The sequence below is a fragment of the Prionailurus viverrinus genome, chromosome B3 (assembly GCF_022837055.1).
Source record: "Prionailurus viverrinus isolate Anna chromosome B3, UM_Priviv_1.0, whole genome shotgun sequence".
Classification (NCBI taxonomy): domain Eukaryota; kingdom Metazoa; phylum Chordata; class Mammalia; order Carnivora; family Felidae; genus Prionailurus; species Prionailurus viverrinus.
Window position 1 is genome coordinate 39,214,640 of NC_062566.1, and position 20,628 is coordinate 39,235,267.

General features: G+C 42.3%; 1 protein-coding gene and 1 long non-coding RNA gene across 2 annotated transcripts in view; both read left to right on the forward strand.

Moving 5' to 3' along the window:
- The window catches only part of LOC125167621 (uncharacterized), a 100,791-nt gene extending 91,251 nt beyond the window's left edge, over window positions 1-9,540 (forward strand). Inside the window, exons 2-3 of the long non-coding RNA XR_007152847.1 lie at window positions 8,388-8,463; window positions 9,457-9,540. This is a non-coding gene — a long non-coding RNA (uncharacterized LOC125167621). The remainder of the gene's footprint in view (window positions 1-8,387; window positions 8,464-9,456) is intronic.
- Window positions 1-20,628, forward strand: part of RORA (RAR related orphan receptor A) — a 714,631-nt gene that overhangs the window by 222,473 nt on the left and 471,530 nt on the right. The gene's annotated exons all lie outside the window — the stretch shown is intronic.

A 20,628-nucleotide genomic window follows, 5' to 3' on the forward strand; every position in this document is an offset into this window, starting at 1 on the left:
AATGCATATTCATCAAACCTTGGATCTGCAGATTTAGTTCATGCAATGCATAGATAATATACCCTAATTGTGCCCATTATTTAATCAACCAGCCAAGTCAGATTTATTTTGTGTCAGAAGAGTCTGACTACATTTTCCAATGGATGTGTTTTTCACTGTTAATATGCATCCCTGTGACAGCCTTATCATCTGCGTTCGAATTTTAGTATAGAATTCTGACCACAATATAGCTCTGTAAGGACGGGGTTTTTAAAAGTGTATATTTGGGGAGGCAGTAATTGCTTAATAAATATTTGTCAGGGGGGTAGAGGGAGGGAGAGGGGAAGAGAGAGGGAAATTGCGCTTTGAAGCCATGACCTGGTGACCTGGGTGTGATAAGTCTGTATGACCTTCACTAGGTCTTACTGACTCTCTTTGTTCTAATGGGGTCTCCAATAATAGTTAAGGGATAGAGGAGAGGTAGTGAAACCACAATTATCATCCTTCTCCTCATCCCACTCCACCTATCTAAATCTCCAAAGTGGTCAAAATATACTACTTCTGACTCTTTATGAAAGACCCAAAGGCCTACCCACCTTGGATTCATTACCACCCTGATTCCAGGAGGCTTACTTTTCACTCATGTATCAAGTTGGTTCTTTCTGGAGCATCCAGTGCCAGTCATAGCTGCAGGGTATGGGGCACAGGGGATTTGAGAGGGGGGAGAGTCAGGGCTTTCTTCCATGAAAGCATGGTCGTAGGAGGCTGGGGAGTATGCTGGCAGGCACCCTTGAGCACAGATGCGTTCTCAGACAAACTTAGGCAGCAGTCTAGGGGAATAGAGATTCTGTAAGTTTATTCCCTTAAAATCACCTGTGTCTATATCTTTCTTGGAAGGATTTTTGTGACACTTCAGGTATATATGTTCCCTAGTTCGAAGACCACTGTAAGGGAGAAAGAAGTACCCTTAAAAACAAAACACACCAACTATCATTCAGAAGGGGCTATAATTTGGGAGGGGAGGCACAGGACACACATGTAAAGGTACTGATAAGGCATTTTTCAGGCAAAATATATTTCCCTGTGTTTTGAGTCCATGATCTTCCCGAAGACCATGAAAACCGTGTGTTAGGCGGAACCTGGAGAAAGGGTACTCCTGGGATTGGTGAGTTCCAGAAAACTGATAAGAGAAAGGGGAAACAGCATTTATTGAACAGGTATTGTTGGTCGGGAGGGGTTGTATATCTTAACACATTTATTTCTCCCTTTGCATTGGAGAGGTTAAGTGACCTTTCTCAGAGAACATGGTCAGTGAGTGGTTATGCCTGGCTCCAGAGTCCGTCTGGGAAGAAGTGTGTGTGAGCTGCTTTCTGCCTCTTCCTAAATCCACCTGAGACCTAGGGAGTCAGGTGATGATAGTCAGAATCTCATCTTGAAAGAAGAGTCCATTTTATTTTTTCTTAGTTGCAAAAGAAACACATGCTCAGTGTAGAAATCATGAAAAGCACAGGAAGGCCAAAGTCAATAAACAGAAATCATCTCTAAGCCTACCACTCCAATAACTGTGAACATTTTAGAGTGTGTATATTCATGAGGAAGGACAATGTACAGAAACGTGCACACAGTCCTTGTCACAGCAGAGACAGAAACTTTGTGTGGTTTACACCACCCCCACTTGGGTTTCAGTGTGCACTTAGGCATTCACCAGTTTCTTCATCTGTGGAAAGGCAATAATAATAGATATTTCATAGAATTGTTGTGTTACGTGAGATAATGCAAGTATGCTTAGCTAAATGCTTACCCCACAGGACACCAGATGAAGGGATGGATGGTTGAATGGATGGATGGCATTCTTGGGTTAACAACACTTCCTGAACACTTCTCCATCTCTTAAGTTGTGTGTTGCTGTAAGCATGACCTTTAACCACATCCGTTGTATGAATATAACACAGTTGACTTAACTAGTTGTCTTACTGTTGGGCACTTACATTGTTCCCAACAGTTTGCTATTGTAAACAGCCTTGCACGAAACACTCTATTGCAGGGGATTGACGCTGTAAAACTATAGACGTGTAATTGCTGCTCTGGAATGCACACGTGGAAGACATTTTCAGCATGTTGCCTAATTTAACTTCAGAAAACTCTACTAATTTATATTCCAACTCTATATAGATGTGAGAGTGCCTGTTTGCATAAACCCTCACCAACATAGGTATTATCTTTCTTATTCATCTTTGCTAATTGGATAAGTTTTAAAAAGTGTACATGTTTTAGTTTGCATTTCTTTGATTATAAGTGAGGTTTGACATTCTCTCTTATTTCTGTGGGCTTACAAAAAACAGCCTAACAATGAGGATGTGTGCAGGTGTTTGTTCTTCTTATGATGCTTAGTGTTATTTACTCCCAGTCTGTATCCATCTCTTTTCTGTAGGAGGCATAAAATTAAAGTTCAACTTTCCCAGGGCAGGTGTGTATGCATAAGAGGTTTAATCAATAACTGACAGAGGAAGTGGGGGTTCAGAGTTCCCTCCCAGGTCTCTATGGATTCTTTCTCTTTGAATCTGGCTGCTGCTTCTCTGACAGGTGTACTTCTTAGCTCCAGGGACCTGGACCAGACAGCCCTCAGCTCTCACTCTGCCCAATGTGCCATGGGACTCTGGACGTTGCAGAAATACATATGGTCTGGAGAATGCAAAAGGTCACAGGCTTATTTTTAGATGGGAAAAATGAGACTCCATTTTAAGCCTAAAGGATCCTGTAATAGGATGTGCCCTCTTGCTGCGTTATTTGTATTCCGGTATTCATCTCTCTCTCTTTCTCTGTCTCTCTCTGCCTTTCTCCCTGCCTCTCGCCGGCAAATTATCCTCTTCCATGACAAGAGGCACTGTCAATAAAGAAAGCAAATGTCTAACAAGGAATTTAAATAATAGAAGAAAATGTCCTAAACCTAGAAAATCTTGTTTGCAAATTGACAGAATGAGAAAGCTGTTTCTCCCTTGGCAAGGAGTTTGAAACCTCCTCTTGTCTGAGTTCCCTTCTCTCTGGGATCTGAAAGGTGTGACAGGTCTCCGTGTCGCTTTTGTTCCTCCACACTGAGATTGGGTTCCTCGCCGCCCCCCCCCCCAAGTTTTTTTGTTTGTTTTTCTTGACCATGAGAAAATTTTTCTCATCGAAAGAGAGAGACGGAGAGGCAGTCTGTGTGTGAGAGAGGCAGACAGACAGATGGAAAACAGCAGGAGCAAAGGCCAGGCCTGTGTCACCTCCTCCTAGTTCTGAGTTTGATTTCCTTCCCACCAGGGAGAACAGCCAGGCTTCGTCAGCCGCTGCTGGAGTGCCTTGGAACTATCACCCGTAGCTTCGCTCTCATTTCAGCCATTCCTTCTTCTAAAGGTGGTCTGGGATACGCGTCATTTCTTCCTCAAAGCTTGCTCTGTTCTCTCTCACCTCCCATGCCTGACCTTGTTTTGCATTTTGTCCAGAGAACATGAAATAAACTTTAAAACTTGCTTGATGAGATAAACATTCACAGGCCTCACAGATATACCCAAGCCCACATGGTCCGTATGACTACACTAAGCAGACGAGGGCACCAAAGATGCGATCTAGTTTGTCTTTGAATTTCGAAAGTTTGCATCTCCCAGCTGGAACCCTCGAGTGGGTTGCATTCATATATATTCAATACGAGCATAAACGGGATCCTAATTAATGAGTTGGTTAATTCTTCTTGCCAGCTGGGGACAAAAACCATTGTTCCAGGCTCCAGCCATTGTGTGTGTGTGTGAATTTGGAATCTCCAGATTTCAAATCACTAGATCAGCAGATTAGATAGTGTCTTCAGTCTCTCAAGATTTTTTAAAAACATAGATACTCTTTCTTATAATGTCTAATAATCAGAAATGACCCTTTTTGTAGGCTGCATCCTGTATAGCTTATCATAATGGATACCCAGAGTGATAGATGTTGGGTAGTTATGTCCTTGTGTTTTCAAGTGATTTACAGAAAACCAGTTTTCTGACATTGGTGAGCACAAGGTATTTATATTCCCTGGCTGGGTGCATCCAATAACTCCTTTTCAAATGGGAGCATCAGCTCCAAGGATGAAAGGATCACTTCTCAGAGTTTAAACCCTAAAGCAGCATCATTCACAAGAATGATTTGCTGGCAGAGATTAACTCTCTCACTAGATGATGCTTTGGATAAAGTAAGAAGTGGGCTGACTAGTTCCTAAATTACAGGTAGGCTGTGTTCAGAAACACGAAGGTATTTGTTCAATATGATACAAGCCCTTTAATCTCTCTGCGTGGCATTGTTTTAGCACTGAGCACAACTCCTCAAAGCCCAAGATTAAATTAGGAGAAATCCCCCTGCTGCTTCTATTGAATTGAGTTAATATAATGAGTTTATTGTTAAATTAAACAAAATGAAACTTGCCATGTGGAAGAAATACAGCTGAGATCGCAGTGGGATGTTGTTTTTTTTCCCTTCCTACCTTGCTTCTGTGCTACTGAGAGGCAGCTCCTTGTATCAGATGGTACCACTCTAACACACTCACTCAACTTGCCCTGGGAGGTGGGAGCTGGGAGTTATGGTTGACACACAAAACAAAAAGGAACTTAAACCTTGTGGGGTGGTAAGGCTCGGTGCCCAGCCTTTGTAGACTAGGTCCTTCCTTCGTTGTAGATACACGTGCTAGTGTAAATCAGGACATGACTTGCACTTCCCTCCCATGGGTTCCATTAAAAGACAGGGTTGAAACCAGCCAGTTCAGCTCCACAGTCCAGAGAAAGGAGCTTTTTGTGCAACAGCCACCTTCCCAGCTGCCCCTCCTGTCCATCCCTTGCCTCTTCTGGCTCCTTTCTGTGTGATGTCTGCTGCCTCCCCTGTGTAACTAGTGTCTTTTCCTCTTGCTCACTTCATCTGACTCTTTCCCTTATCTCCACATGGTTGGGTCATTTTCATCATTCTGCTCTTGTTTTAAATGTCACCTCAGAGTCATCTTTCTTCTTTCACCTTGTAGAAGTAGCCGCTCAGTCACTTTCTGTCATATTCCCTGGTTTTATTTTTTGTCACATTTCACATCACCATTTATTTCTTCACTTCTAGCTTATGTGTTTATAGCTGCTCATCTCTCCCTCCAATAGAAAGTAAACTCTGTCAAGGCAGGTACCACAGGGGCTCCTCCCACTGTATCTCACAATGTCTAGAACAGAGCAAGCACTCAGTAGATACTGGATGAAAGGGTGATGCCTCAGTCTGCCCACGTGACCTAGAGCAGGCTTCTTGATCTCTCTGAACTTAGGGTGTAGAGATAATAAATGGCCATCTTCCTGTGGCCCTTGAGAGCTAAATCCTTTAAAAGCAAATGAGCCCAGAACAATGACAAATGCTAGTTTGCTTCTCTGGGCTCTAAGACTTAATCTTCAAATGGTTTTCCTGCTTCTTAGGGCCCATACCTTCACCATCCAGCATGCGTACAAGTTAGTATGGTTGATGTTCCCAAACGCAAAGCTGGGCTGTAAGTTGAGTTATTAATGACTTTTCTATAGCACGCTCTTCCTATCCCACAAAGATTTGTAATTTGTTTTTCAAAAGCATCATTTCCCCCAATAAACCATGAATTGGTAAGTATTATCTCTGTCTCAGTAATGACTGATGGAGTGAGGAACCAGCATCTCAGTGAAAACATGGGCCAGAACCAGAATGTGGGAAGGACCCTTAAGAAATAATTGGGTAAGACATGTGTCTTTTATTAAAGAAATTTAAAATGGAATGTCCTCAGCATTGGAGAGAGAGGTTTTTATGTTTTTGTTTTTAAGTTTATTTTGCATTAAAAGATCCTCTGGAGCTGGGAGGAACCTAAGAAATCATTTGCCACATTCTTATGTTACAGATGTGGGAACTGAGGAGGCCTTCAGCAGTTAAAGTTGCTTTTCCAAGGCCTCCTCACTTGTAAGGGGCACGTGGGCCACCCTGGCCTCCTAATTCCCTCACTGATCATTTCCCTCTTGCCTGGCTGCTGCACCTCCTCCAGAATGCCCACCTGGGTTTCTTTTGCTGTCACCTAATTTCCTTAAAGCCTCTTTTTAAAAATCAGTCATGTACTTGATGATACTAAGTTGCCCTTTTTCTTTTCTTCTGAAGTCAAAACCACCCCTAAATCCACTGCTCTTGCCTCACTAGGTCTGTTTCCCGTCTAGTTAGCAGCTTCCCTATCCCTTTAGCCCCTCCTTGGATCGCAGCGGCCAGCTTTCTCTTCTCCCTACTCTCCGAAACATTCTCCCTGGACGGGGTCCTCCTTGCCTCTGAGCCTATGATCCCGGGCATCCCTTGACTTCAGAGTTCTCTGAGCAGCATAATTATTATTTTCAGCCATGAAATGTTCACTTTGCATCCGATGTCCTTTCTGTCCTGATGCCTCTCATCTTTTACATTGGTTGGATGCTCAGTAGGGCAATCTGTTCCCCAACCTTAAAATGTCTTGTATTTGGCGTCTTAAAATGTCCAGTTAATGTTAGGTGAATCTAGAGATTCATGTTAAGCTGATTGAAGTATGATTTAGTAGAACAGAACATTTTAAAGATTCTTGCCATCATCATCAAGAAGTACTAAACATCAAATGTATTTTCCAAAAAGATCTTCTTTAGCTAATAATAAAAAAAACCCTAAATGCTAAGTATATCCTATAATTTTACATCTGTTAAGTGATTTGAACTGTGAAATGTTCACACTGAAAAACAGTTTGCCTTTCCAGCTGTTGATCTGCTCTGAACACTGAGAATTACTGTACAGGAAGTCTTCTTCGCAGGCTCAAAGTAGTTCTGTTCGGATGCCTTTGAGCGGGGAATGGGGAGCAGATTAATTTTTGGTCTGCAATTCAGCTGTTTTCATTTTATTTGAACATAAGAAGTCTATTTACAATTTGCCCCTAGGATGTAATGTATTAAATGGCCACAAGCCAGTTTTTGTGGCCCTCTATTCAGAAAGGGTTAAAGCCGGCAGACAAACAACAAGAACCTGACAGCAAAATCCGATCCTTCTCTTCTTGTCCACACACAAAGTCAAAGACACCCTGGGCCCTTCTGAAGGCTAAGTCCCCAGCATCCATATGTACAGCAAGCCTTGTTAAGATTAGTAGTAGGGAGCATTGGTTTAAGTCTGAGCACCTGGGCGACAGGGAGGAAATGTGTACACAGCAGGCCATATAATGAAGGGCGTGTTGAAAATACAACATACCTGCTTCCTTTGAGTACATGAAAAGCCCTCCATGTGAAATGGGGATATGTTATTTTATTTGGCCTCAAAGGAAAGTTAACATCCATGAGTATGAGCTACCAGGAGACAGATATCACCTCCGTGCACGGAAGAAATCCTCTAAGAATCTGGGCTACCAGTGGTGGAACGGCCTCAGTGGTAGGAATCTTCCTGTTGTGATTCTTTTGAGAACCCCCCTGTTCACATGTGCTCTGTGAAACCTCCCACAGCCGTGTTTGAGGACCCCGTGAGCAATGAGCTGAACCTTTCTATCAAACAGTAAGGAGTTTTAACTGCCCAGCTGCCTGTCCCTCAGTTTCGATTGTTTTCTATCTCAGGGTCCATGTAGAGTTAATTTCCGATAGAATTCTTGTTAAAAAAAAAAAGTCACTTGAAAACCACCACACTTGATGATTTTTCAGCCCCCTTCTAGCTCTGGGGTGCTGTGACTATAGCAGAATCCAGGATGGTTGGTCATCAGGTTCTGGGCCCCTAAAGCCCCCAAAAGCACCACCCTGGATTCGTCGTCCTCAACTTTTTCTGGACGTTCACCTCCCCATTGACTGGAAGGTGATAGTTCTGATAAGGTGGCCATTCTTCCTCTGAGCCTTGTTCTGTAGTTTCTTGTCTGTTTGGTTCGGGCTCTATAAAATGAGCGTGATCATCTTTGTCTCCACTGGCGCTAAGGTGTCCAGACCCACAGGAGGGTCTACACCACCTGGAGAGGGGGGTGGGCCCCAGCCAGGCTCAGAGAGATGTCTGAGATCTGTAAAAAGCATCGCGGTCATCACCCTTCAAAAACACCTGTTAGCAATACCCACAGTGAAGGTAGCTCTGGCTAAAAGGAAATGATACAGCAGAGCAAACCCACGTGGCCTTCTGAATTTTCCTCTAAGGCTTTGCAGCCATGCCAGGGTCATGCCAGTTTCATCTCTCTAATGGGTTCAATTCTGCCTGTGAGCTGTAAGTCACCCGTGTTCCATGTGGCTGGTGGGGACACAGGCACATCCTATTAGCTTCTGTTCATGGGGTTCACTCGCTCCACGAACAACGTGTTGAAGACATGAACAAGAGTGTTTTGTTTTTTTCTATTGCACATAATAATTGGTTTCCTTGGGATTATGGCTCTTTTACCTTATCACTGCCAATTCTTACAGCTCCAGAGAGAAGGATGGCTTGCCCAATCACTGAAGCAAAGTTAAAAGACACATTAAGGTCCAAGCAAGAGAAAATGTGAGTTTGAAGTGATAAAATGCCTTTGAGAATCTTCTGTTTTAGGGATTGGATATTAGCAAACATGAGTGAGAGTTTTTAAAAGCCATAACTCTTACAGGGAAGATAGATGAGTGCACGAGTACTTTGTAAGAAGTTAAACTTGAGTAATTGAGTGTAATGCTAGACTACTAATTTTTTAAAATGCTTTTGGAAGCAACCATTCTCAGGGGGGAGGGGAGAAAGAATGTTTGTCTGAAGATGCTTTACCATAATATTTAGTAACAGCATTACTTTATAGAAAGTTGATGACATATAAATGTCATATTTGCTTTAAAATACTAGTAGGAAACGGCATTTAAAATGAGGATAAAGAAAACTGGAAGGAGAAACAGAATTGAGAGCCAGAAGATTTGCGTTTGGCAGAAAATGGCTGTGTGTTCTTGGGAAAACTGCTTTTCTTCTCTGAGCCTCAGTTTTTATAGTGGCTTAATGAGGGGTTTAAACCATAGGATCCAGAGCCTTTTTACCTCTGAAGTTCTGTCCTTCTCTTTCTGAATTGAACAAATGTTCTCCTTCCATCTGTGGATCAGATGGAATGTGAATCAGACCAGTTTTGTTGCCCTCCCCTCCACATTCCCAGCCAGGATGCCCCTCATCAAGGTGTTTGACACCAACTGATTCAAGCACCTAACATACTTTACTTTCATATGATAAGAATAGCAACAACTAGTCAGCTCATAGGTAACATGTAATAATGTCATCTTTCCCTCCAAAAAAATTTTCCTGAGCCACTCTGGATTATTAGAGGCTCCTAAGACTTAATTAAGGATCACATAGGAATTACTTTGGGATCTTTTGAGATTATTCCATATGTAAAGAGTAGACTGATAACGTGTCACAAAGTATGTTTTTTTTTTTCCTTGTGTCTTTACGTTAGTCAGCTGGTATAGATGCTTTGTATAGACACCATGAGTGTTACAGGAACATAAACCCTTAAACTTTTTTCCTCAGATATAATTAGCATACAGCAAAATAGATCTTCTGTGTTCAATTCAATGAGTTTTGACAATTGTATACGGACATGTAACCAGCGCTTAAAACAAGATAAAGAACATTTCCATCCTTCTGGAAACTGTAAGCACTTATTTTAGTATCTTAATTTCTCATTTTGGTCCTTTTTATTTAATTATCAAACAGTCCATAAACAAGAATCGGTGAAGAAGTGGACAAGTTCATAAAACTTGGACTTTTACATGCAGGAACACTCTCTTTACCTTGAACTTGATTCAAAGTATTGCTTTTCTTGAACTGAAGGGCCAGGTTTGCACTCTTTTATCCATGTTCCTTCTCTGTGTGTAAACATAGCAATGAGTAAATAAACTTGGGTGGCATAGTATTTGATGTTAGTGAACATTCGCACAGAACATTTACTGCCTTGTGGGGAATACCAGGGTATTCTGCCAGGGTGTCTGGAGACTGTGGTGAGGCACAGTGAAGACACTTCAGGCATTTTCTAGGGGTGTTGAGGTGAGCATCAGGTGTGTGCTCAGACACTTGAGGACAAGAGTCTTGTGAGTGGGCAGGGGGCAACCCCGTCGCTTTGAAGGAAGGAGAGATTGTTAGTTGGGAAGATGTTGGAGAAGGGAGGAAGGAGCAGAGGGGAAACCTCTTTCAAGGTCACCTTGCTGGGAACACAGAGCCAGGAGGTAGAAGGGGCACTGGTGAGATACTCGGGGCCAGAAGGCCACCGCTGGTGCGACTCAGCATCAGCTCAGGAAGATCTGCTACCACACCTGAGGCAGCCCCTCATTTATCCAAGCCTCTGTGCCGGGACTGCTAACAACCAGCTCAAATTGGCTGATTTTTCCACATTTGTCAGGGAGCCAGCTGCACTGGCTCAGCTGAGCATCTGCGGAAAGGGAAGCAGAGAACCAGAAAAAAAAAAAAAAAGCTTTTAAGTCATTATTCTTATTCATTTCCCTATTCTCTGCCCCTCCCCCTCGCACTCTCCACTGCCATGCCTCTTTCTTCTTCTTCTTTCTTTTTTTAAAAAATCTTTTTATAACCATCTTTTCCTTTATGTGGCGAGGGCCCTTGGCATCCTTCCAGTGACCTGTCTATAGAGAGATACTCCTCCCTTATAATTAGGCCTTTGTTACACCACTTCCTGATTTTCTTCTTTTTCTTTCCCTTTTTAAAGCTTCTGGCCCTTGACACCCCAGTGCCCCAATGGAGTAACCACACTTGTTAAAACGAAGGGTCTTCAAAAGGGTGATAAAGTTGGCTTCCTCAAGGAGGCCTGTGAGTTCATTCAAGCCTGTGGATACAATGGACCAGGGCTTGGAGGGACCCAAAATAAGATGTGCATTGAGATGTCTTCATTCTAATCACAATGTCACCTGCTGCACTTCTCTGACCTCCCCATGCACGTGCCCTGGAAGGAATGGGATCATTGTGCATTCCCACATCATGCGTGCATCTCTGGCTCTCCCTGCCTATTTGGAGTTTAGTTCTTTCTGTCATCTCGGGAGCGTTTGACAGGATGATATCCCATCCTTCTGCCCAGAAACCTGTATGAGGCTAGCCCAGGAATGGTGGAATGTACCAGCTGTGATCCAGAAATGACGTGGCCCAAGAAGAGGGCCTTAGGAAGCTAAGGGACACTGGAAGTCTTGCAACCACTAAAGTCTTCGGAATATAGAGAAGAAATGATGAGAGGCCTTAGTCCTTTCCTGTCACGATTGGTGATGTTCCGTTCTGTTCCCTTTGTTCGGATCTGTGGCTCAAAAAGAAATCAATGCCACATAGGCTAGATAACCACTCTTAATGACCTCTGTTTCTCTAAGGTGGCTTTTAGAAATAAAACTGTTTGTCCAATACAAACAAAATACTAGATTTTTCCCCCTCAGGTTGCTGACCTGATGAACCCGATGTGTTACCAAGCGTTTCTGGTAGGCTTAAATCAGATGAGGGTAACACTAAGGTTTGGTCCCCTCTTTTATGGGTTTTAGGACTGTTAGATATTGTACTTCATTTCCTTTTGAAAATTTCATGTCTAGGGGAATATTACAGGGGCAAATGTTTCATGACAGTGGTGGTGGTGGTGGTGGTGGTGGGGGTGGGGGTGGTGTTACAGAGATCCAGCTTTTCAGTTGTCATAACCAGCTTACTGGTTGCTCTCTTTGTTGCTACCTAGTTAAGAATACCAAATGCTCTTCCTGGTGGTTTAAGAGACTGAAGTTAAGTCCTTTGGAAACACTTGGACTAGGTCGAATGAAAATTAAATGGGTTATTGATTTAAAGGCATGTCTAAAACACTGAAGCTAGATCTCCGGCTTGTAACTTATTTTGTACGTTATTTGGCTTGTCTGTGACAGGGGATCATGAATACCTTCCTTACAATAATGCGTAGGTTAATGAGCTCCTGGGTATGCAGTGCCTGATAGGATGCTTGGCATAAGGTACATGCTGGAAGTGTGCACTGACCAGCCGTTTTCAAAGACCTGCAAGTGTGATTTTTCAACCTAGAAAAGTTACCCCTATCCAAGTAGGCGCTGAACTTAACAGAGCAAGAGTATTGTAGATAACCAAGTACTTCACTGTCTGGTAACTGATGCCGAGGATAGGTAAGTGTTGCAGGAGAGCTTGACCAGAATCCCATGCCTGCCCGTTTACACTGGTTCAGTAACTAGAGTAGCTAGGTGGGTGGGACACCTCCAATTTATGGACCAATTTCTGCTGAAGCATTTGAAAGTTGTTTCTTTGTTTGTTTTGGTCCAAGAAAGCCTTTTCCTATAAGGACTGTGGGACAGTGTTTAAGTAATTAGTTAGGTACCCAAACCAGCCATGGTAGATTTTTCTTGCAGCACAGATTATGTTTTGAGTTGCTTAGTACCTGCAGTATTTTTCTTCTATGAAACAACTGCATCCTGATTTTCAAACACATGCCTTTCCTCTACATCTCTGCAATCTGTGTGAGTGGCTGTCTGACCCATTCTCTGGTGTCAGAGACTCTAACTACCGGGCCAGGCATGACAACAGATGGGCAGGTGCTGATGAGATCAATTTGAACCCTCTCAACACCTAAGGCAGCCGCAGGGGAGGGAAATCATTCCCCTGCAGCTCTGCTTCTGGATCTAGGCCTGGTGTCCCCACCTTCCCCGAGGAACAGAGGGTTTCCGACCCACAGGGGTGGGAGGATCTTGTTCTGACTACTCTCTGTTCCCATGGTTATGTATGAATCATACGTACATTGGAAGTATGTAGTGTCCATTGGCACCCACCCGACCTGAGTTGGAATGGCAGCTTTGTAATGCAGAGGTTGTCGAGATCTTGGGCCTGTGTCAGAAACTGGTGGTAGAGCCCAGACCTCCAAAGGATTCCAGTGGATATTAGAGTTCGAGGATTACTAGCTTAAGCACTAAATAGGATTCCTGTCTATACTACAGGCTTTGGGTCAAGGGATGCCTGTGGAAAATGGGGTGAGGAGAGTCCCATGGGCAAGATAGGGGCTCAGTAAACGTTTATGTCTTTCTTTTCTTTGGAGTTGACTTCTCAAAGTCGAGCTGCCAGGTAAAATATAGATGCCCAGTTAGATTTGAATTTTAAATGATAAAGAAATTTTTTTTTTTTTAGCATCAGTATGTCTCATTTGATGTCTTGTGTTTTTATTGGCTAAATCTGGCGATTCTCTGTGGCAGAAGAGTTAGGTTGTATAGAAACTTGAGCAGATATCACTTTAGTGATGTTGACCTTGATTGCTTGTGTAGTGATAAGCTATGTTAATATTCTGTGTCCCTGATAAGATGTGATGAGAAGGGCACTTGACCTCTGAGCTGTTTTTTTTTTCTGTTTTGTTTTGTTTTGTTTCAAAATCTGCAACTTCAGTCCCATCATTAGGGAACGTCAGACGCACCCAAACTGAGAGACTCTTCAAGTGTCAAGGTCATGCAAAACAAAGAAAGATGAGAAACTGTCAATGATTGAAAAAAAGAAAATTAGGAGTTGTGAATAACTGAAAACAATGTGGGTTATTGATGGTACCCTGGAAAGAAAAAGAGACATTTATGGAAAAGCTGGCAAGACGTGGGTCACCTGGGTGGCTCAGTCTGACTTAAGCTCAGGTCATGATCTCCGGGTCTATGACTTCGAGCCCCACATGGCTCGCTGCCATCAGCCTATCAGCACAGAGCCTGCTTCTGATGTTCCTCTCTCCCCCTCTCTCTGCCCCTCACCCGCTTGCTCTCTCCCAAAAATACATAAATATTTTTAAAAAACTGGCAAGACTAGAATAAAGTCTAACGTTTAGTTAATAGTTAATGTACTTAGTATACTGTGGTTATATGTGATGTTACTTATTAGGTCAAGCAAGTTAAAGGGTAAACAGGAACTCTGTACTATCTTTGCAATTTTTGTGTAGATCTTAAAGTATTTTAAAATGAAAGGTTTCACAAAATTGGGTTGGGTATACCTTAGCTTTGTGAGTACCATCTTTCTTTGGTTCCTTATGGGAACAAAGATATACTTTACTTAATTGCTGAACTGTCTGAGAACATTTTGATGAATGATGAACACATGGAACATAGCTCTTCCAACGTGGTAGGGGCCAGCAGTGTTGCTGTGGGTTTAAATCTGCCATGGACAAATAGTATCTTTGCCATGAGCGTATAATGCGTTCTGCCTGGAGACGCATGGGAATCCATATTTACTGTTAGGGGTTATTCAGTCCAGAGTGATTGGGACAGATTTTTGAGGAGGAAGAGAGGTCAGCGGTGGGGTTGCTGTGTGACTGGAGGTTACACAAGGATGGTTGATCAGAATGGCTTGATTGTGCCAGGAAAATTCTGTTGTAGCTCCCCAGTTTCTAGATTTCATCTGCAGAGTTTGGTCTACGTGTGTCCCCAAGCCTGGGGATGCGACAGTAGCTTCTCAGCACAAAAGATTTTTCCGCAGCACCGGTTTGCAGATGGCTGACCAATTTGTTCCAGAGTTAGTGGTTTCAGATAAAAACCTTTGGGTAGGCCTTCTCCTTTCAGGCATTTGGAATCAGGCTGTGAGTTTAGTTTATTCCCAGCCCCACCTTGCCCCACTCCCTTCTGTATCTGCTGTATTTCCTTGGATGGGGATGTCTTTTAAATTGTAAATTTGCCAACTGTAGGGACTATGTTATCTTCTTCGGGGACTGAGAGCCCTCCCCACAACAAGAGGCCTGAAGATTGCAGTTAGCTTCCCTGTGGAGGCTTATGTTAACTTCATCCCAGCTCATGTCTTAACCACAGTGAGTTAACCACAGTGGCTACATCCTGTCGGAAGGAGCTCTCGCTCAGTCCAGTTTCTTTGTCTTCCCTTTCCTCCCTGTCATCCCAAACCCGTGGGCCTTCTAGGCCGTATTTCCTCCAGCAGGAATCCATTTTTCTCCCCAGTTTGAAACTCCTGTGTTTCCTAAGAAAATAACATTTAGAAGCATACATTGTAGTATTTGCAGATTTTTTTTACACTCATCCATTTCACTGTCTCATAGCTGCTTCTCCTGGAGTCCAAAGACTTGATTTTATTTACTTTCCATGATTTTCTTCCCATTTTTTCAGTAATTTATTATAATTTATTAATATTAAATGTTTAGTGTTAATAATTTATTTCAGTTATTTTTTTACTGTTAGGTTGTTTCTAATGTTTTACCATTTTAAATGACAGTGGGATTTACATTTTACCAACTTTACTAGTTACAACTTTTTTCATCTTTTTGAGCCATTTTTTATCAGGAAAACCTCTCAGGTATAGAATTACTGGGACGCAAAAACTTTTAAAACTTTTAGGACTTTTGATGTGCATTGCCTGTCAGGTGAGTTTTTACATGTCTAGAATGACCAGAAATGTCCTCTCTTATCCACTCTAATGCATGCCTGTAATCTCCTTGAAAACCTGCATTGAAACATCGCTCACCCAATCTGTAGTTTCAAACTTTATTCTGTCGGTGATCTTTTCCCATCCATCCATCCATCCATCCATCCATTTCTACTTGCTTTGTCGGTGTTAACTAGTTTTGTAAGGAAGAAGGGGGTGGTTATAATCTGCGGGGTTTAATTGATGTCTTCTCCATAGGCTTTCCATTCATTTACAGAATTTTTATTTTTACAGTGAACATCCAGTAGTTAATGAAAAAAATGAACGTAAATAATGTTGTTCCTCACAAGTTTGAAAAAGTTGGATTATTCAGTAGGCATAACATTGACAAGGATCACCTGGGATTTGGTGACACAGAGCACTTCTACATGGTTGTCTGTAACTCATTTTAGCTAAGTAGATTGAAGGTTTATAATTTGATTTCTACCTTCATCATATTTTTGAGATCCCATTTGTTTTAACTCCTTTATATCATCTAGTGCTTGCTACCCTCAGGTGTTGGGTAAACGCACGTTAAAATAATGGTACATGTGTTTTTGCTTTGGGAGAAGCCTGGGAAATTTGCTCATGTTCTCCGTGAGTATTCAAGGTATGGGTGGGTGTATGTTCACATACAGGTTGGTGAAGAAATAACTTTGTATACACATAAATTATACACTTGTAAATGTGTTTGTTACCTCATTCAAAGAACCAAAATTCTTCCAGAATTCACTCTCTTGCCAATGTTACATTCCTGATGAATGTTCAAGATAAGTGTGCTGGCTGTTTAATCAGCCATTTCTTATCCAGGAATAATGAGCTTTGAAGGAATTTGAACCACTTCTCAACAGTCTATAGGACTCACCATTATATTTTACTTTTTATTTTATTTTCTCAGTTTACTGCAAAAAGCACACGAGTAGAAATTCACTCACTTTCTACCTTTTAGTAACTGAATTACTGCCCAATCATAGTGCAAGACAAGTATATCTTACAACAATGGCTAATAAAAAAAAATCACAAGCCTTACTAATTCCAAAGTATCCTGACACTTTTATACTATTAATTGAAAAATTAATATTTCATTTATTATTTCATTAAGCCTTCTGAGTGCATAAACTCTGCATTAGGGCATAATTGGAGCTTTTTAAAATAAAAGTTATATTTGATCTAACAAGATAAAGTCCATTGCTGTTGATTTGCCTGGGAAACAAAAAGCTCAGATCTCAGCATGAACCAAATGAAACTTTTGGTTCCTCAAGTTCAAATTAGTGTTATTAATCATATGACCTCAGGGTGTTTGAGTTGAGATTAAAAGTAATAATGCTCTACCAAGTAATTATTCAGTGAACTTTTAGCTCGAGAAGCTCTAGGTTTAGTGGCTGGACTAGTGGGAACTAGGTAGACCTGGGTCCCAATCCTGGCTTTGCCACTCGTAAGCTGGATGATCCTGGGCAGGGTGCCTTCCCTCTCAGCCTCAGTTTCCCCATTTGCTTAGAGCAGCAATTCCACTTCTACATATTTACCCAAGAGAAACAAATGGTTTGTCTACACATAAGCTTATGCATGAACGTTTGTAGCAGCATCATTCATAACAGCCAAAGGTCGATCCATCAGCTAACGAATGGGCAAACCCATGGTGGCAAGTATATACAATGGAACATTATTCAACCATAAACTAACAAAGTGCTCATACTTGCTACCACTTGGATGAAGCTTGAAAATATTATGCCCAATGAAGGAGGAAGCCACACACAGAAGTTCACATATTACGTGATTTCCTTCATCTGAATATCCAGGATAGACCAATCCATAGACACAGAAAACGGATTAGTGACGAGAAGATAGGAGAATGGGAATGATTTCTTGATAGATCCGGGGTATTTTTCTGGGGTGATGCAAATGTTTTGAAACCAGAGAGAGAGCTTGCCCAATGTTGTGAATATACTAAACTTTACTGAATTGTACATTTTAAAGGGCTTAACTGTATGGCAAGTGGATGGCACTTCCCTAAAAAATAGTACAATGAGAATACCTCACCCTCAAGGTTACTAGGATTAAATGCGGGTGATGTGCATACGGTAGGCACTCGAACAATAGGTATTCATTTCCTCATTCTGTCTTTATCACTCCTCTGTTTCTGGGCAATACCTTCATCTCTTGAATGAGATAATAGCATTTTGAACTGAGTAGTGGGTGGAAGTTAGGAAGGGATGTAAATGCCAATTTCTGTGCATCTGGAATACATACATCTAGGTCTGCCCTTAAGGTGTTTGTGTCTGTGACACCACATTGTGTAACTTGCTGAGAGTGTTTCAGGTGGCCTTAACCATCCTAGAGGGGCGGGAAAGGACAGAGACAGCTGCATTGTCTGGAGCCCTTCATCTAGGGCAGGCATTTGCCAAGGAAGCAGCGAGTCATAATTCTAATAGTTTAGCAACAGAGGATTTGCCATGGTCGATAGGCTGTTTGTCAGTGAGGCAAGTGTTCTGCCTTTGGCTATGACTTTTATATATTCTTTCCAACAGAGGCAGAACAACACAAGTCCCCAAATAGTGCATTCACTGGTTGAAAAATAGGCGTTTCCTGAGCTGAATGAAAGTAATTGCCTTCTGACCTATGAGGTTATCAGTTCATTTCCAGAAGCATCAAATGTGACTCCCCTGATATTAGCATGCTGTGATTGATAGCCAGTGTATTTGCTCCTGATTTTCTACCCCCAAGAGAATTAATATTTCTACTTGATTCTACAAATAGGGAATGTGTCATTCGCCCCCAGTATCTGCTCTCTCCAAAGCCCCCTTTCAGCCTCTCCAAACGTGCTTGGGAGTTCTGCCCGCCACCTTGTTCTCACTCATACCACTTAGTTGCCCCCCGAAAGATGGTTTGCTGACTGCCTGGGTCCTCAAGAGCTGTACAGCATTGTGCCGATGCTCAGTGTAATGGCAGGTGTGACAGAAGAGCCAGGGTGGGAAGGTGGATGGCAGGTGAAGATGCAGTGGGGAAGAAGGTTACAATCTGATGGGTCAGGGGGTCGGGCAGGGTCGGGGGGTGTGTGGTGATGGGAGTTATGAAATGTGTTCCAGGTCATCAGGCAGTCGGTGTTTGCCCTTGGGCAGCTATTACATGTACTGTTTGGAGAGCATGTGAGTTCATGGCCAGACATGCCAATTACTAGTTCTGTGGCCTCTGGAAGTAACCTGTAACTCTGGGCCTCAGTTTATTCGTCTGAAAGCAGGAGGTAAAAATCTCTTCTCAGGAACGTTTTGAGAATTTAGTGACAACTCCTTAGTACCTATCAGAAAGCAAGTGTTCTGTACATGGACACTCCATATAACTGAAATTCTGCTTCACAGATGTGGGATACCATCCCTGCCCTCAAGGATTCTTAGGGAGATAAGGCCAAAAGTTCTGAATTATTGCACAAATCAGACAAATGTTCAAGGAGGTAGTTCTGATTCTTGTGTCCTGATTTTCACAAGAGAAGGGCTCCAGCCAAATAGGTGGTTGGAGTAACAGAAGTCTGAATGCTCACCAGTTTTTGTAGCCCCAATCCTCACAACAAACCAGCATTTTAGAGTGAAGCCTCTGTGACTCAGAGAGGGTAAGTAATCTGCCCACCTCAGGTTTGGTCAACCTGAAAGCCTTGGTTTTATTCCTCAGTACTGTTTGGAAGGAAGCCTTTGTAGAGGTAGAAATTGAGTTGGACCTTGGGGCATCTGGGTGGCTCAGTTGGTTGAGCCTCTGCCTTCGGCTCAGGTCATGATCTCACAGTCAGTGAGTTTGAGCCCCACGTCGGACTCCATGCTGACAGCTCAGAGCCTAGAGCCTGCTTAGGATTCTGTGTCTCCCTCTCTCTCTGCTCCTCCCTTGCTCATGCTCTCTTTCTCTCTGTCTCAAAATTAAATAAACATAAATTAATTAATTAATTGAGTTGGACCTTGAGGAAGAGCTGACTTGGATAGACCATGAGTCTCCTGGGTAGCCATGATGAGATAGACTATCTTCCAGGCAAGGAGGTACAGCTGGGCAGAGGCAAAGGCGAGGAGAGTGACAATGCCAACAATAAGAAAACACAATCCGTGTGGAGTGGGAGGAAATAATGAGACATCACAACCCACATCTTCAGTCTTAAAGTCTGTTCAGAGCATTATTTTCCCTAGCTGACCACAGCATGTCGCCAGCAGTGTCTGTCCCTTTTCATGTGATTACAGTCTTTCCATGGAGAGGCTCCTTTAGCCTCCACTAAAGGAATATTAGGCATTGCTGCATGTTAGAAGTAGCCGAATCCTAAGTGCCGTAATCACTCAGTCTGAGGATTGTGCTCAATGGAAGTCTGGATGATTTGGGGCACTTCTGTGCCCCCCTTATACTAAGAGCAGGTGTTTCAGGGAAAAGTAGAACTTGGACTGCTTATGTAACCCTTCTGGCTCCAGCAGACCCACACGCACCCGGCTTTGAGAACATTGTCCTGCAGCTCGAGGCCAGTACACATCAGTAATGGCAATCATGACGTGTGATGTGTTTTATGATCCAAACACTTTCAGAGCCTTTCAAAGATTCCAAGTTTGTGTGTTGCTGGGCAGAGCAAGCTTCAACAGAAGTCACTGCGCTGCCCCTAACAGCCTCAAATTGTCACCTAGTGAGCCTATATCTTCATTTAAACACCTAGTGAGCCCTTGTTTTAATTTAAAGCTTTATGTAAGTTCTTGATTTTTGAAGACCCCCTTGATTTGAGTAAAACATGTCAAGGCAAGCTCTTTGCCTAGCCTCAGCAGAAGATTAATTTGTCACATAGGAGATAAATATTGTCTAACCCCATTTCCAAACAGAATGATGGCTTTTGAAAATACAGGTACTAAGGTTCAAGAAGGATTTAGTTTTTCTCAATTTGATCAAATATTCTGATAACTTTCAGTGCCAAACATTTTAATTTAGTTCTGCTTTCTCTTAGGCAAGCTTTTCTAATTTTGAAAATGAGAAGACATTTAATTTACGTTTTCTCTTTCGCTCGAAGATTCTACCAATCACGCTATTTAAACTCTAAATCCTTTATTTAAGGAACTTCAGAGTCAGAGGAAATTAAAAGATTTTAATCCATTTCCTGATTTTACCCATCATAAAAGAAAGAGATGCCTACATTCAGACAAGAGAGATGTAAAACTGTAGGAGAATTCACACACATTTTATTTCCAAATCTTAAGGAAACTTGATTCTGGAGTTTCCCCTGTTTTCACCCATAATCTGTAACAATATAATTCTCTTGTTCCATAAATCCTGCTCAAACCACTGTAGTACGTA